General features: G+C 45.5%; 1 protein-coding gene, 1 long non-coding RNA gene and 1 pseudogene across 3 annotated transcripts in view; 2 read left to right on the forward strand and 1 right to left on the reverse strand.

Annotated features, from left to right (window-relative positions):
- The window catches only part of LOC101690568 (HLA class I histocompatibility antigen, alpha chain G), a 171,935-nt gene that overhangs the window by 16,835 nt on the left and 140,660 nt on the right, over positions 1–14,440 (forward strand).
- LOC123387565 lies at positions 5,595–7,069 on the reverse strand (annotated as a pseudogene).
- LOC123387567 lies at positions 6,946–12,273 on the forward strand. Of its 2 annotated transcripts, none has more exons than XR_006602005.1 (4): positions 6,946–9,121; positions 9,797–10,021; positions 11,144–11,264; positions 11,870–12,273. It is a non-coding gene; the product is annotated as an uncharacterized LOC123387567 (long non-coding RNA). The 2 variants fall into 2 exon arrangements; XR_006602006.1 differs by having other exon boundaries at positions 6,946–7,590.

The raw sequence follows: 14,440 nt of genomic DNA on the forward strand, positions 1-14,440 counted from the left end.
GTCTTCTCTGAGGAACAGATTCTGGATTAGCTGGATTAGCAGACAGGAGCCCTGCCCGAATTTCTCATTTTGAGTTAGTTCCTGTTATGTTTCCATCCTCTGCTTGCCCACCTCTGCCCTAGCGATCCTGTGCTGGCTCCAGTCCAAAGTCAAGGAGTTAGGAAGCAGAGTCTGCGCTTCTGCTTGGTTGGGAAATAGCACCTATGAGTCAAGGATGGTGGTTTGTTGAAAATGGGAATGTACTTGGTGTGCAGGGGAGGTGCTGTGAGAGTGGGGAGGAAGGGAGGCAGGGGCACAGTGTGGTGAGGAAGTATAGGGTGTGGGGGCAGCGGCAGCAGGAGGGGTGTCTGTGCTGGGCGGGCTGCAGAGCAGCTGGGGTCTGAGGCTGCATTAGTGAAGGTACTGCCTGTCGACCAGGGAGGTGCTCCTTACAGGCCAGCCCTTGACTGGCATAGGTCATGAGCCAGATACTGGACACGCTGTGGTTTGCATCTGGGAAATGTGGTTGAAGTTCCTGTGTTTTCGACAAGGTGTGGCTGCTGCTGGTCTTCCCATCACACTTTTAGCAGCAGGAATGTAGATTAGGATTCCCCGTGGCTGCGCCTCAGCCTTGCTTGCAGGGCTTGTTAAAAAGGTGATTTCTTGTCCTTGTGCCGAATACTTGGATGGAGTCTGTGGGTCTGGGGAGAGGCCCATGTGTTCTGAGAAGCCCCGCAAGTGAACCTGGTGCTCAGATGGATCTGGAGCCGCTGAGGTCAGAGAGGGGATTAGACCTGGGAGAGGGGCATTAAAATCACATTTACTATGTTTTTTTCCCTCGTAAAGAGAGGGAGGACGTTTGTTTTCACAAGGTGTGATGTGTGAGATTTACAGCATTATTTAGTCATGGGATGTCATCACGTGGGAGGATTAGGGAGCGGTTCACAGCTGGGGTGACGAGCATCTCTGAACACTTCTTGCTCTCTGCAGCTATTCCTCTGAGCAAACCCTGGAACCCAGCCCTGCTCGAACTTGAACAGAAGGTAGGGCACAAACACATGTATGCACGTGCATCTTCTGTGGATGGTCATGGAACAGGCTAGGCTGTGCAGCCAGGAGCACACCTGCAGTGGCCGTCTGGCTGTGACTCACACGGGAATCCCGGCCTCTGCCACTGGCCCAGTGGTCACCACTTGCACTGCTGAGTTGGTTGGGTTGGAACATGGGCCACTGCAGCCGCTCATGGGCCTGGGGGACACACTGTCACTCACCACCCCTGTCAAACACATCGTGCACAGTGGCAGCCTCTCTCTGTCCCCGGGTCCTGAGTCGGGTTCAGTGTGTGCTCCCCTGTCTGGTGGATCCTCAGGCTGGGTCCCACTGGAAGATTGTGGGGGAAACAGGTCTTCCTATTTGGTGGAGAGAAGTGTTCTCTTCCGAAGCCCTGACTGTGGAATTCTCCTCTTGTCGGAAGGCCGCTGGGGTGCTGCGGGCGAGGGATGGAGAAAGAGCGATTAACTGTCATTCTCAGAGCACAGATCTGAGGTTGCAGCTTGACCTGGTGCTCTGTAGGTGCTCAGGTTTGGCTGAGGGAACAAGTGGGTAATAAGTGACAGCTGTCGTCTCATTCCCCTGACACTACGTGATCAGACCCAGCTGTCGTCCACTGCAGTTCTTGCTCACAAACATGGGCGGTGGCGAGGTGGGCTGGTGGCCTGATGGCTCGGGGCAGATTTGCCCTCCTTTGTTCTTGCAAGGACGAGAAGCCCTGGGTCTTCAAGACGTGAGTGGTCTGTGTACACCAATGTGTCTTGTGACTGTCTGTTTCCCTGTGTGTGGCGATGTTCTGGGGAGAGACTTTCTAGCATCTGTCAGCGTTCATGGGACCACTGCCCAACTTGAACAACAGTGCCAGGGACATGGGAACCTGAGAGCTGAAGCTGAAGTAGGTTAAGTATGACGTTCTCGGTGGTGTGTGGCAGCCGTGACTCCATGCTGGGCCTGCTGTCTCCTTTCTTAAAAGGATCCTGAACAGCTGGTCGCAGGCAGACAGACATGATAGACAGGCTTCCGTTCTGCTTATCCTTTGCTCCTGGATGAGATGAGGCACAAGTTACTTGCTGCTCTAACTCTCAAGTTCTCTTTGTGGAGTGGAGAGGGTTTCTTCCCCCAACGGACCAGCTCTCTGATTCCCTGTCACCACCTGGATGTCCTCTGATTTGTTCATTTCACACCTAACCCTGCTGACCTGGGGTGAGCACAGGTGGGAGGACTCATCCTGCAAGTTGCCCTCAGCTCACAGGCAAGTCTCAACTCTCAGGTTCCCACGTGCCCAGTACTGTTGTTCAAGTTGGCTACAAAGTTGGGGGTACCCTGGACATTCAGTAGTTTGCTAGAAGGACTCCTAGTTCTCAGGAGAACTCCATGTTGACTGTATGGTTTATTATAAGGACACGCATGAGCAGCCAGATGAAGAGGCTCGGGAGTGTGAGAGCATGCAGGTCCCAATGCGGGACCCTCTGTCCCTGTGGACTCAGAATGTGCCCCCCTTGGAGTATATGGACATGTTCGCCAGTTCAGAAGCTCTGTGAACCCCACTGTGGAGCAGTCTTTGTGGAAGCTTCATGACATAGGCATGCTTGATTCAGTCACTGGCTGTCAGGGATGGAGAGCAGCCTCTAGAGCCTCTCCACAGAGGTTGGGGAGTGAGGCTGATGGCTCCAACTCTCTAGTCATGGCTTGATCCTCCTAGTCTCCAGCCCCTCCTCCACAACCTGAACTGTGTAGGAACTGCAGCTAAGCCACCTCATCAGTGTATGGGTGATGCTCTTATTACTCAGGAGATCCCAAGGACTGGGGAGCTGGGTGCCAGGAACCGGGGACAAAGACCACATATTTTTATTATCCCAAAGGCCAAGTCCTGGTCTTTGACCACAGATCCCTTGTAGCAGTGGGACTAGAACTGCGGAGATGCTGGCCCAGGACTCGAGTCCCATCCAGTCATTAACAGTCAGTCCATCTTCCTGCTGGAGAACAGTGTCTCCTGGGGCCACTCAGGTCTGCTGGGTCCATTCAGTGTTGCCAGGTTCCAGAAGCAGGAATGTTCTCACAGCACACGGCTTTTTCTCTCAGGTGTCTGGGATGATGGGGCTAAGAGTGTCATCTCTTGCTCACACTTCTTCCAAGGTGCTAAGGTACTGTGGATTTCTCTCATTACATAGCGAATTTATCCCTTCCTTTACCCTCAGTTACTATTTCTACTTCTCTGCATTTATACCTCACTTTCTGCCACTGGAAGAGACATTATGTGTGGCTGCTGTGCTGATCTAGACTGCGGGCAGCAACATGAGTCTGAGAAGACTCCTCTGCCCCAGTCCACTCCCAGTCATAGAGGGGAGGGAAACACAGGGACAGAATCGGGCAGGTAAGGGACCACGAGGGGATGTAGCTGTGCTCGCCGTCATCCCCAACTTTGCCGGATGGGGTGAAGGCACAGCTCTTCCCTTCAGGCCCTCTGGAATTCCCACATCAGCATTGAACAAGTACTGACAGTGTCTTGGGATCCTTCCCGTTTCTGGCACTCACACCTGCATCCCTGTCCTGAGACCCTGCATCGGGTAGGATGAATGTTGAGGTGAACCATAGTCACACCGAGGTCCTCTCTCTTGGGAAGGATTTTAGAGTCACACTGACACCTGTCCCCTCCCCCTCCTCCTCAGATCCCCCAGGAAAAAGTGTGTGGTGCAGACCGTCCTGTAGCCCCACTCACGCTGGGTGGGAGCACACACTGTGTGAAGGGGTGTAAACCAGCATGTCATGCCTCCATGGCCCCGACACCCCTTTTCCACAATGTTTCTGTTGCCTGTTCCCATTCTCCATGAGGCTGTTTCTCTGTCAGCATGTGTGTATGCCTATCATGGGTTGTTATGTTTTGTCGTGTGTTTGTGGTGTGAGGAATGTGACTGAGTATTCTTTGCTGGTTCAGTACTTTTTTTCCACGCATGCATCAAGAGCCGTGTACAAGAATGTCTCAGCAGTACTGTGTATGATTGCCCCAGTGCGAAACAGGATAGACGCATATGACAGAAAAATACATAAGTTGTAGCTTATCCATACAGCGGGATACCATGCAGCCCTGAGGAAGACTGGACCGTGGCTACACCCTACAGTGTGGGGGAATCTCACGGACACAGCGCTGAGTGAAAGAAGCCACACACAGTGGTATGACCCTTTGTATGTGAAGCTGAAGACCAGGACTAATTTATAATGTCAGAAGTTGGAGAGTGGTTACCTTTTGTGGTGACGTATTGACTGGGAATCTCTGCAAAGCTCAGTGTGTTCTGCATCTTGCTCTGGAGGTAGTGCGTGGAGGTGTGCACATGTAACATTCCCTGAGCTGTCCTCACAGGACCAGTCCTCTCTGTGCATTTTATCTTTTTAGATTTTTACTTGACGCGTAGCTATGCTCTGTTTTTTGCTTGTTTGTTTTAATAGCGCTCTGACCATTTGCATCTACCACTGGGTGAGCAAAGCACAATCTAGAATATGCATTCCTGCCAAGGCCTATTTGTCACCCCTTGGGGTTACCATTATGACTCTGACTTGCCAGCTACATTCAAGGCTTTCCTACCAAGGGGTCGGCCTCCTAGCTGTCTGTGGTGTTTGGTTGGCAGCCAGAACAGTTCTGTTTGGGCCTCAGAAGATGCAAGTGGACTGTAGAGTTTCACCCTTTCCCTGCATTGCCACAGCCCCCTCTGTCCCCTTATTTCCCTGACCTAGGTGGCTACCCCAAGAGAGGACACCAGGAAACACACTCATCCATTCCAATCCACTTCTAAACTCAGAAGGTGGTTCTTGTGATGGGCATCAACATGTCCTCCTTTGATGCACACCTCAAATTTCCATAATGAGCAAGGGCCCAGCCCCCATGTGGCTATTCTTTTAATAGACCATGTTTCCATTGCCCTTCTGCCTGACCATGTGGCCTGGCTGTTGGCCACTGCCCATGAGTCGTAATTCCAAAACACGGGGGCTTTACCCATTGTTCCATTTTTTCACTGCTATGCATCAACATAGACATTAGAACTATACTATGAGCAAAAGACAAAATAATCCTGAGCCTGATACAGCCATGGGGTCTTGTATAATGTCGGAAAAACACTCTAATGGAGAGGACAGTGTCTGGGAGAATTCCATTAAAAAGTGATAACAGTTAAAAAAAATACTTAAAAAACAGTATGACAAAATTAATAGCACATCCTATATAGTCTTCTGTAAACTTGACTTTAAAAACACAGAAGTGAACAGCTCAGTGAGCTGACCTGAGGGCAGTGATGTAACAGTTCTCCTGTACTAAAAGCTGTTTTTAAAAAACCAGTATTGGAGGGGGCGCCTGGGTGGCTCAGTGGGTTAAGCCTCTGCCTTTGGCTCAGGTCAAGATCTCAGAGTCCTCGGATCGAGCCCCCACATCGGGCTCTCTGCTCAGCAGGGAGCCTGCTTCCCTTCTCTCTCTGCCTGCCTCTCTGCCTACTTATGATCTCTCTCTGTTAAAAAAAAAAAAAAAGAGCCTTATTAAAAAAAAAAAAACTAGTATTGGAATCCTTAATATAATGAGTTTAATCATCAGTGGCTTCACTTTCAGCTGGATCCCTAGTAAGTTTTTGAATTTCTCATTTTACTGCAGGACCTTTCAGTTTTGCAAAAGTTTGCTATGTACCTGCTGCTTTGGGTTTCCTTCTTCATAAAGGAAGTCCACTGTCAGCTCATCCCCATTTTCTTTCTTTATCTTTCTTTCTTTTTAAAAAGATTTTATTTATTTGAGAGAGAGAGAGAGAGCACAAGCAGAGGGGAGGGGCAGAGGGAGAGGAAGAGGCAGGCTACCTGCCAAGCAGGGAGCAAGACATGGGGCTCCATCCCAGGACCCTGAGATTATGACCTGAACTGCAGGAAGACACTTAATTGCCTGAGCCACCCAAGCACCCCATTTCGATCTAATGACGTCCATTTGTAGTTGTCTTTCAACAGTTTCTAGCAGAGGAATCTCGCAGCTAAAATACAGCATCCATTCTCTTTACTGCATATGTATCCATCTGGGCATTGAATAAATAAAAACTATGGACTTCAAATCGTCTCCTTCATGGGAATGTTTCCACAGGAAGAAATGGTAGCGCGCTGAATCCTTGGGACTCCTCCTTGGCAAGTCTTTCAGTTCTGTCTTTGTCATGTTGGCCAAAATTATCATTTCATCTTTCATATGTATTTCCAACTGCACTTAGTTGAGCTGTCTGTTACTTAATGTTTCCAAAGCTTGAAAAGCTTCTCGAGAAATAGGAAATGCTACTCCTTGTAGTGTTTGATGCTGCGTGTCCTCACCCATGTCAGTTTTTGCCTCATTAATTTTAATCTGCCTTGATTCTTCCTCAGCTGCGGTCAATGGGGCAGGAGACAATTGTGACAGAAGGTTGTGTTTTTATATCTGTGTAATGATGCATCTTCCTTTACTGTTCCGAACACTTCATCTGTAATGTGGCCCCCTCCAAACTCCTTTTTCAGAGTCGCACTTGTTCTTGCATACAACAAATTTTAATGATCACAAGAATGTTCTGGAGACCAGACAGTGAATATCCACTCATATCCCTGGGCATTCTGAGAGTCTAACCTGAACACTATGTAGCACGGCTCTTTGTCCTCCAGGAGGGGTAAAACAAAGGAATCATAATCCTTACCCCAGGAATCAGAATGCTGACTACACAATCCAATCCCAAGTGTTCATTTTCAATAGATATTATTAGAGGTCTGTATTTTCCATTTCTCTTCTGGCAAAGGTATTTTTATTTTAAGATCTTATTTATTTATTTGTCAGAGAGAGAGAGAGGGAGAGCGAGCGAGCACAGGCAGACAGAATGGCAGGCAGAGGCAGAGGGAGAAGCAGGCTCCCTGCTGAGCAAGGAACACGATGTGGGACTCAATCCCAGGACGCTGGGGTCATGACCTGAGCTGAAGGCAGCTGCTTAACCAACTGAGCCACCCAGGCGTCCCTGGCAAAGGTATTAACATCTTCACCTGCTTGGAGGCGGGTCTGATGGGACATGGCAGCCCCGGGCTCCCCGCTCTGGTGCCAAGTCTGTGCAGAGACATTTTGGCTCGAGTGGCACGAGTGTCACCCAGGTGCCAGGAGCAGCAAGGACAGCAGTTCCTACCGAGGCTCAGGTGTCCTGTGTCAGAGGAGTTACGACATCAGCACCTTCAGCTTGAAACTTCCCTGGTGTGTTGTACAGGGAGACGTTGCCTTGGGAAGTATTCCCAGTGTTCTTTATGTGTCAGTAAAACCCTTCCTTTCCCTATTCTTTGGCTTCATTGAGTCTTTTGCCTTAAACCCACCAAGAGGCAAATCCAGTTTTTGGAAACACAACTGCCAACCTGACAACCTCACTTGGCGTTTCCCTTTTTTAAAATTTAACTTAACTTTATTTATTTGAGAGCGGGAGACCGTAAGCAGGGGTATCCCAGGACCCTGGGACCATGATCCTGGGATATGACCTGAGTCAAAGGCTGACTATTAACTGACTGAACCACCCAGGTGCCCCTCCAGCAGAATGTGAAATAGAAGTGGTGAGTGAACATTTCGTGTTGCTGATCTTAGGAGGAAATCCAACAGTCTTTTCACCATTAGGTAAAATGTTAGCTTAAGGGTTTTCATAAATGCCTTTAATCAGATTGAGGAAATTCCCTCTATTAGTAGTTGAATTTTTATCATGATAAAGTGTCCAATTTTGTCAAATGCTTCTTGTCCATCTGTTGAGATAAGCATGTGACTTTTCTTTGAGGATATTAATATGATATTTTATCTTGATTTATATGGATGTTTAACCAATCTTGCATTCCCGGAATAAATTTCATTAGGCTTGTTATTAACTTTATATGTTGCTAGATTTGATTTGCTACATTTTGTTGAGATCTTTGTGTTTCTGTGTGTGTGTATATTCATAAGAGATATTGGTCTGTAGTTTTTTTGTCTTGTGATATCTTTGTTTTGGTATCTGAATAATCCTAGCCTCATAGAATGTGTGGTGTTCCCTCCTCTTTTTGGGGGGGAAGGGTTTGTAAAGAATTGTTATTAATTCTTTCAGCATATGGTATAATTTGCAAGTGAAGCCATTTGGAATTGGGCTTTTATGTGGAATAGTTTTTGACAATTGACTCTATGTTCTACCTCATAGGTAGACCATTCAGATGGTCTAAGAAATAGACCATTCAGATGGTCTATTTCTTCTTCAGTCAGCTTTAGTCATTTGTGTCTTTCTGTGTTTTCGTCTATTTTATACAGGCAAGTTAATATTTTAGCATATAATTGTGCATCATAATCTCCTAATTCTCTTGATTTCTGTGTGGTCTGTACTAATATCACCTCTTTCATTGCTGATCCCAGCAATGTGGGTCATTTCTCTCTCTCTCTCTCTCTCTCTCTCTAAGTGAGTCTAGTTAAAGATTTGTCAGTTTGGTTGATCTTTCAGAGGATCACATTTGATTCAGTTTCCTATATTGCTATTTTATTCTCTTTTCTCTATTTCATTAACTTCTGCTCTAATCTTTATTTTTTCCTTCCTTTTGCCTGCTTTTGGTTTAGTTTGCTCCTCTTCATCCTTTGACTTAATGTGAAAGTTCAGGTAACATGTTTCTTTTTCATACAGACAGTTCCAACTATATATTTGCCTCTCAGCACTGCTTTAGTCAGATCCCCTCAGGGTTGGTATGCTCTGTCTTCATTTCTGTTAATTTCAAAGTATTTTCTGATTTCCATTTTGACATCTTTGACCCTTTGATTATGTAGAAGTGTTTTAATTCTGCATATTGTGGGTTTCCCAAATTCATTCCAATTATTTATTTCTGGTGTCATGCCACTGTGATATTTGCATTATTTTTACCCCTTTAAATTCATTGGGTTTTTTTATGGCCTAGCATATGGCTTATCGTCTAGAAAGCTCCATGTGCATTTGAAATGAATGTATATTCTGTTCATGGCTGGAATGTTCTATACATGTCAGACTTACACTGTTGTTTTATAGTATGGCTCAAGTCTTCTTTACCTTGATTGATCTCTGCATAGTTGTCCTATCCATTATTGAAAGTGATATATTGAAGTGTAAGTATTATTGTCATATTGTCTGTTTCTCAGGTTCTGTCAGTTTTGCTACAAGCAGTTGGGTGTTGAGTTATCAGGGGAATGTATGTTTAGAGTTGTTTCATCATCTGATGACCTCACCATTTTATCATTACAAAATGATCATGTTTATCTTACTAGCATTTTTATTTTTTATTTTTTTAAAAAGATTTTATTTATTTCTTAGCCAGAGAGAGACTCAGTGAGAGAGGGAACACAAGCAGGGGGAGGGGAGAGGGAGAAGCAGGCTTCCCGCTGAGCAGGGAGCCTATGCAGGGGCTCAGTGAACCATGACTTAAGCCAAAGGCAGACTCTTAACAACTGAGTCACTCAGGCGCCCCCTTACTATAAATCCTTTTTGGTTAATGAGTGTATCCACTCCAGCTTTCTTATGGTTGTTTGCCTGAGATAACTTTTTCCATCCCTTTGAGTTTAATCTGTTTGTAACTGAGATCAAGTGCGTCTACTGTAGACTGCATAGGTGGATCTTTTTGTGTGTTCAGGCTAACAATTTGCGCTTTGATTGACTTATTTAAGCCACTTACTTGCAATGTTAATATTGAACTATTGATTTATGTTGCTGTCTTGCTTTTTGTTTTTTGTTTTCCTTGCCTTCCTCATTTCTCTCTCTCTCTCTTTTTTTTTTTTTTTTTAAAGATTTTCTTTCTTTAAGAGAGATGAGAAAGAGAGGGAGTGCAGAAGCAGGGGAGCAGCAGAGTGATGGGGGAAAGGCAACAAGGCTCCCCGCTGGACAGGGGGCCAGATGCTGGGCTTGACCCAGGACCTTGGCGTCATGACCTGAGCAGAAGTCTGAAACTTAACCAGCTGAGCCACCCAGGTGCTCCTCCACTTATTCTTCTTTTACTGATAAATTCTTATTCAGTGAGTAAACTGTAATATTTTCATTATTTAATCATTTGCCACTTTATTTTGTAGTTATTTTCTTAAGAGGTGCTTTTGCCGTGTTTTCTACATTTTAAATTTTGTAATTTTTTTCTTTGTATTATATCCATAATATATATCAAATAACGTATCTTTATATATTTATAGCATATCCTGGTCCTGTTATATTGTGTCTTATAGTTCCAATATTGACGTTTCATGAACTTTTACTGCTATTTTTTCTAAAGTTACTTAATCACAGTTTTTTTTTCCATTTTAAGTTTACATTTCTTTCTATGAGTTGCTCTTTTGCCTCTGTGCAATTTTCTGTATAAGTTTTTTGACACGTAGGTTAAATAGAGATTTCTCTAGAGAAATTTGTTTCTTAAAATATTGGGGGCATCACCAATCCAGGACAATTATAAACTAAGCTAATGATGTGAAGTTATTTTGGCCCAATGGCCAATGGTAAAGCAAATTTGGACTAGAAATCACAGACAGCCTAGTCCATGTCTGCAAATTTTTGAAATAGCTGTTTCTTTACTTTTTCCTGACTTAAAGGCAAATTTCCTTAGAATGTTCTTGCACTTGAAGATAGAACAGATTTGATTTGTGTCACCCTGTTCTGAGGACATGAATCTTAGGTTCCCACATTTTCAGGGAGGGGATGTTTCTCCTGCTGCTCACTTGAAGAAGCTCTGGGCATTGTCTCCTCTCTATGAAGCTCATGAGCCTGAGAAGCCAAGCTAAGAGTTTCTAGATTTGAAAAATACTCTATGGGTCAGAACAACTATTCTCTGGGGCTTATGGCCCATATTTAAATTTTGGGCTAACTGATTTTTCTCTTGATTGTTTTGCACTTTTGGGTGATTTTATGTTTTTTTCTCTATTTTCATTTTTGGGAGAAGAGGCAGCCTTATTATTTTTTTAAATTTTATTTAAATTCAATTAGCCTACAGAGTACATCATTAGTTTCATATGTAGAGTTCAGTAATTCATCAGTTGCATATAACACCAGAGCTCATCACCTCATGTGGAGAGGGGGCAGCCTTAAACCTTAGTCTACTGTGTAGATGGAAATGGAATCCTCAGTAAGTATTTTTCATTTCTGCTCTTTTTTAGGTACCTGAGTTGGTGCTAGAGTGTAAGTCACCTAAACGAGGGCTGATCTGTGTCTCCTGTGAGCCAGCCCTGGTCTGGAAAGTGTTACTCAGGCTACAGAAAGTACATACAGAAGTTGGAGGTGAGTATAAGCCAGAAAGCTCTACCTTCTCCTGTCTGAGACTGGTTATTTCTGAGCAACAGTGAGCATGAATATCACATCATTGGATCTCCTGAAACACTGTGATTATAGCTGTTCATAGACCAGAGATGAAGTAGGGAAGTGTCTAAAATGGAGTGGTTTTTCAGAACTTTGTGAAGGCCACATAAAATCTAATAATATTATAGATACCTAGAAATATGTGATTGTCTGAAGAAACATCAAATGTCTGCATGTATGTGAGAATCATCTGAAGTGACACAGATCTGGGTTTTTAATCCCAGGGAGAGAGAAAGGCTGGAAGATGATGTGTTGAATTATCACTTCGTTGCCCAGCAATGCTACTCCACTCACCTGTGAGTAGGGACTGGAGTGGACAAACCTGGGCCCATAACAACCATCAAGGGAATAAGTTGAAAGAAGCCACTTATGAGTCACTCCTCCTCCAAGCAGACTTGAGTGCCTACAGTGTGCAGATCAAGTTCTAGACTCAGATCATGGCTCCGAATGTGGAAATTTGTCATTCTTTTCCATTCCTGAACCCCAATGTCCATTCTCAGAACTTTTACCTCTTTTGCCATGTGCAGGAATGCCACATGTCGACAGTCTTGTTGGGAGCACAGACACCTCCATCCACAGAGAGGAGAGCCCACTTTGCCAAACAGTCCAGCAGTTGGACATGACATGAAGGTTCAACAGTCACCTGGCCACCTGCCAGACTCGGACTCTGGACATGTGACAGGCACACTGGGACAGTGTCTGTGCATTAGGCACAGGGAGTCTGAGCAATGTCACAGTCATGTCATGAAACTGTCAGGGGACAGCAGTGATAGCAGTCCCAGCTGCAGGGTCCAGTGGCCTCCCTCAGGGGAGTCAGTGGCATTGGTACCCAGACAGAGGCTGTCTAGGGTCCAGTGTGAATTCTGCTCCCAGCTGTGTAGTCTCAAGCCTGTATTGTGGCTTTCCTGGAAATAAAACAAAGTCCCATATATTATCTCTCTTCCCTAAGTCTCTCTGTAACTATATGTCTGTATCACAAACTCATTGGGCGAGTTTCAGATACAACCTGCTGATTGATACATTTCTGTATTGTACAGTGATTACAACCATAACAATAGCTAACATGTGCATCATGTCACATAGTTACAGTTTCCTTTTGTGTGATGCAGACATTTAAGATCTACACTCTCCTTAACTCAGACATTTTATGTTGAGATGAAAACTTCCTCAATCTGCCACCTGACTGTGCCCCACAGGAGAGAAAAAAATGCATCTCCCAGCATGTCTTGCATTTTTCTTCCTACACAAAGACATCTGAAGGTATTATTTATTTATTTGAGACAGAAAGAGGGTGAGAGAGGCAGGGAGGGGTAGAAGGAGATGGAAGACATTTCAGCCAGACTCTGTACTGGGTGTAGCTCCCAACGTGGGCTAGTTCTCATGACCCTGAGATCATGACCTGAGCTGAAACCAAGAGTGGGACACACAGATGCCTCGCAAAAACCCTTTAAATGTGTCTGTAAAACCCCTTCCCACAATGAGGGCTCTTCATTGATGACTTCAGTGTTTCTCTATCTGGTGGAGTCACAGGATTGCCTGTAGCTTTGTTACCAAATACTCAGGCCTCTCCATAGACCCACCAGCTTAAAATGATTGCACGTGGGCTCAGGAATCATTGACGTGATAAGCGCTGCAGGAGAGGTGGATGCACAGCCATGTGGGAGTCCTGCTTCATGTGCTCGCTACTCTGTGTGCGATCTGAAGACCAGCAGCAGCAGCAGCACCAACCTTGTTATCAACCCAGCATCTCACATTCTACCCCAGACTGTCTAGATCTTCAGAGTCCACGAAATTCCTGTGCACACTGAGGGCTGGGCCTCCCTGGTCTCTGTACCTTCTACATACAGAACCAGACTCTGCAGTGCGCTCTGCGTGTGCGCTCTGATCAGCCTGCTTAGCCCTGAGGAGTCCAGGGTTTGGTCCTGTTCCCTTCTCTTTTATGGTTCTCACCCCCTGGTGACCTCATCTCTGCTGAAGGCTCTAATCACCATGTATATGCTGTCACCTTCCAAAGCTATTTCTCCAACCCAGATATTTCTCCTGCCCTGCGCTCTGTATGCAACTGCTAACCTCACTGCATTTCTAGTGGACGTCTCAGATTCCATATGCCTAACCTGGATGCCTGTGATTCTGCTTCCCCCAGTGTCCTGCTTCCAGAATCTTCTCCATATCCAAGAAAAGCCCTGCACAATTCTATCTGCAGTCTGAAATACTGGATGCCCTCCTTGATTCCTCCACTCACCCCCGAGAATGAATCCATTAGGAAATGCTGTGAAGTCCATCTTTGAATATCCAGCACCCAACCACTTCCTGTATCTTCCCTCCTCACACCCCAGACGTACAGCCCACACCCCCCTCCTGGAACACTGCACTGGTTTCCTATAGTTTCCCCACTGGTGGCTCGCCCTGCTCCTCTTGGTTCTCATAGCAGCAAACAGGTGCTGCTTAAAAAGTCAAACCCATTGATCTGTTCATTCTTGTAACTCTACTCCTCACTCAGAGAAAAGTAATACCCTCAGACCTCCATGGTGAGGTCACCTTCTCAGTGAGGCTCCCCTGATCCCTGGAGTAAAGGAGTCATTGCCCCGTCTCAGGCCGGGATCTCCTTCCTCACAGCTCCTGCCAATTTCCAACTTAAACACTTCCCTTATTACTGCACTTACACAATACACAGTTCACCTCTGAATGACACTGGATTTGCACGGTGCATGTGCACCCATGTGCTGGACTTTTTATAGTAGGTACTGTCCATGCATTTCCTCATCTTTGTGATTTCTGACTAATTTTTGCAGCTCCATTCATTGTTAGAAGACTGTTTTCTACATGTAACATAAACATGTGTTAAGTGACTCTTCATGTTATCAGTGAGGCTTCTAGCAACAGTAGGCTATGAGCTCTTATGTTTTGAGGGAGTGAAAAGTTATACTTGGATTTCTGACTGCACGAGGGGGGTCAGTGCCCCATCCCCACATTGTCGGAGGGTCAAGTGTAGTCTGCCCCTTCTACTAGAAATACTCTCCACAAGAGCAGCACATTTTCCCTCTTAGTCTCACTGAGGTGCCCAGATGTAAACATAGCATGTCCTGTATGAGGCACAT

Source organism: Mustela putorius, unplaced genomic scaffold, assembly GCF_011764305.1.
Source record: "Mustela putorius furo isolate JIRA1106 unplaced genomic scaffold, ASM1176430v1.1 tig00003856_pilon_pilon_pilon, whole genome shotgun sequence".
Lineage (NCBI taxonomy): Eukaryota > Metazoa > Chordata > Mammalia > Carnivora > Mustelidae > Mustela > Mustela putorius.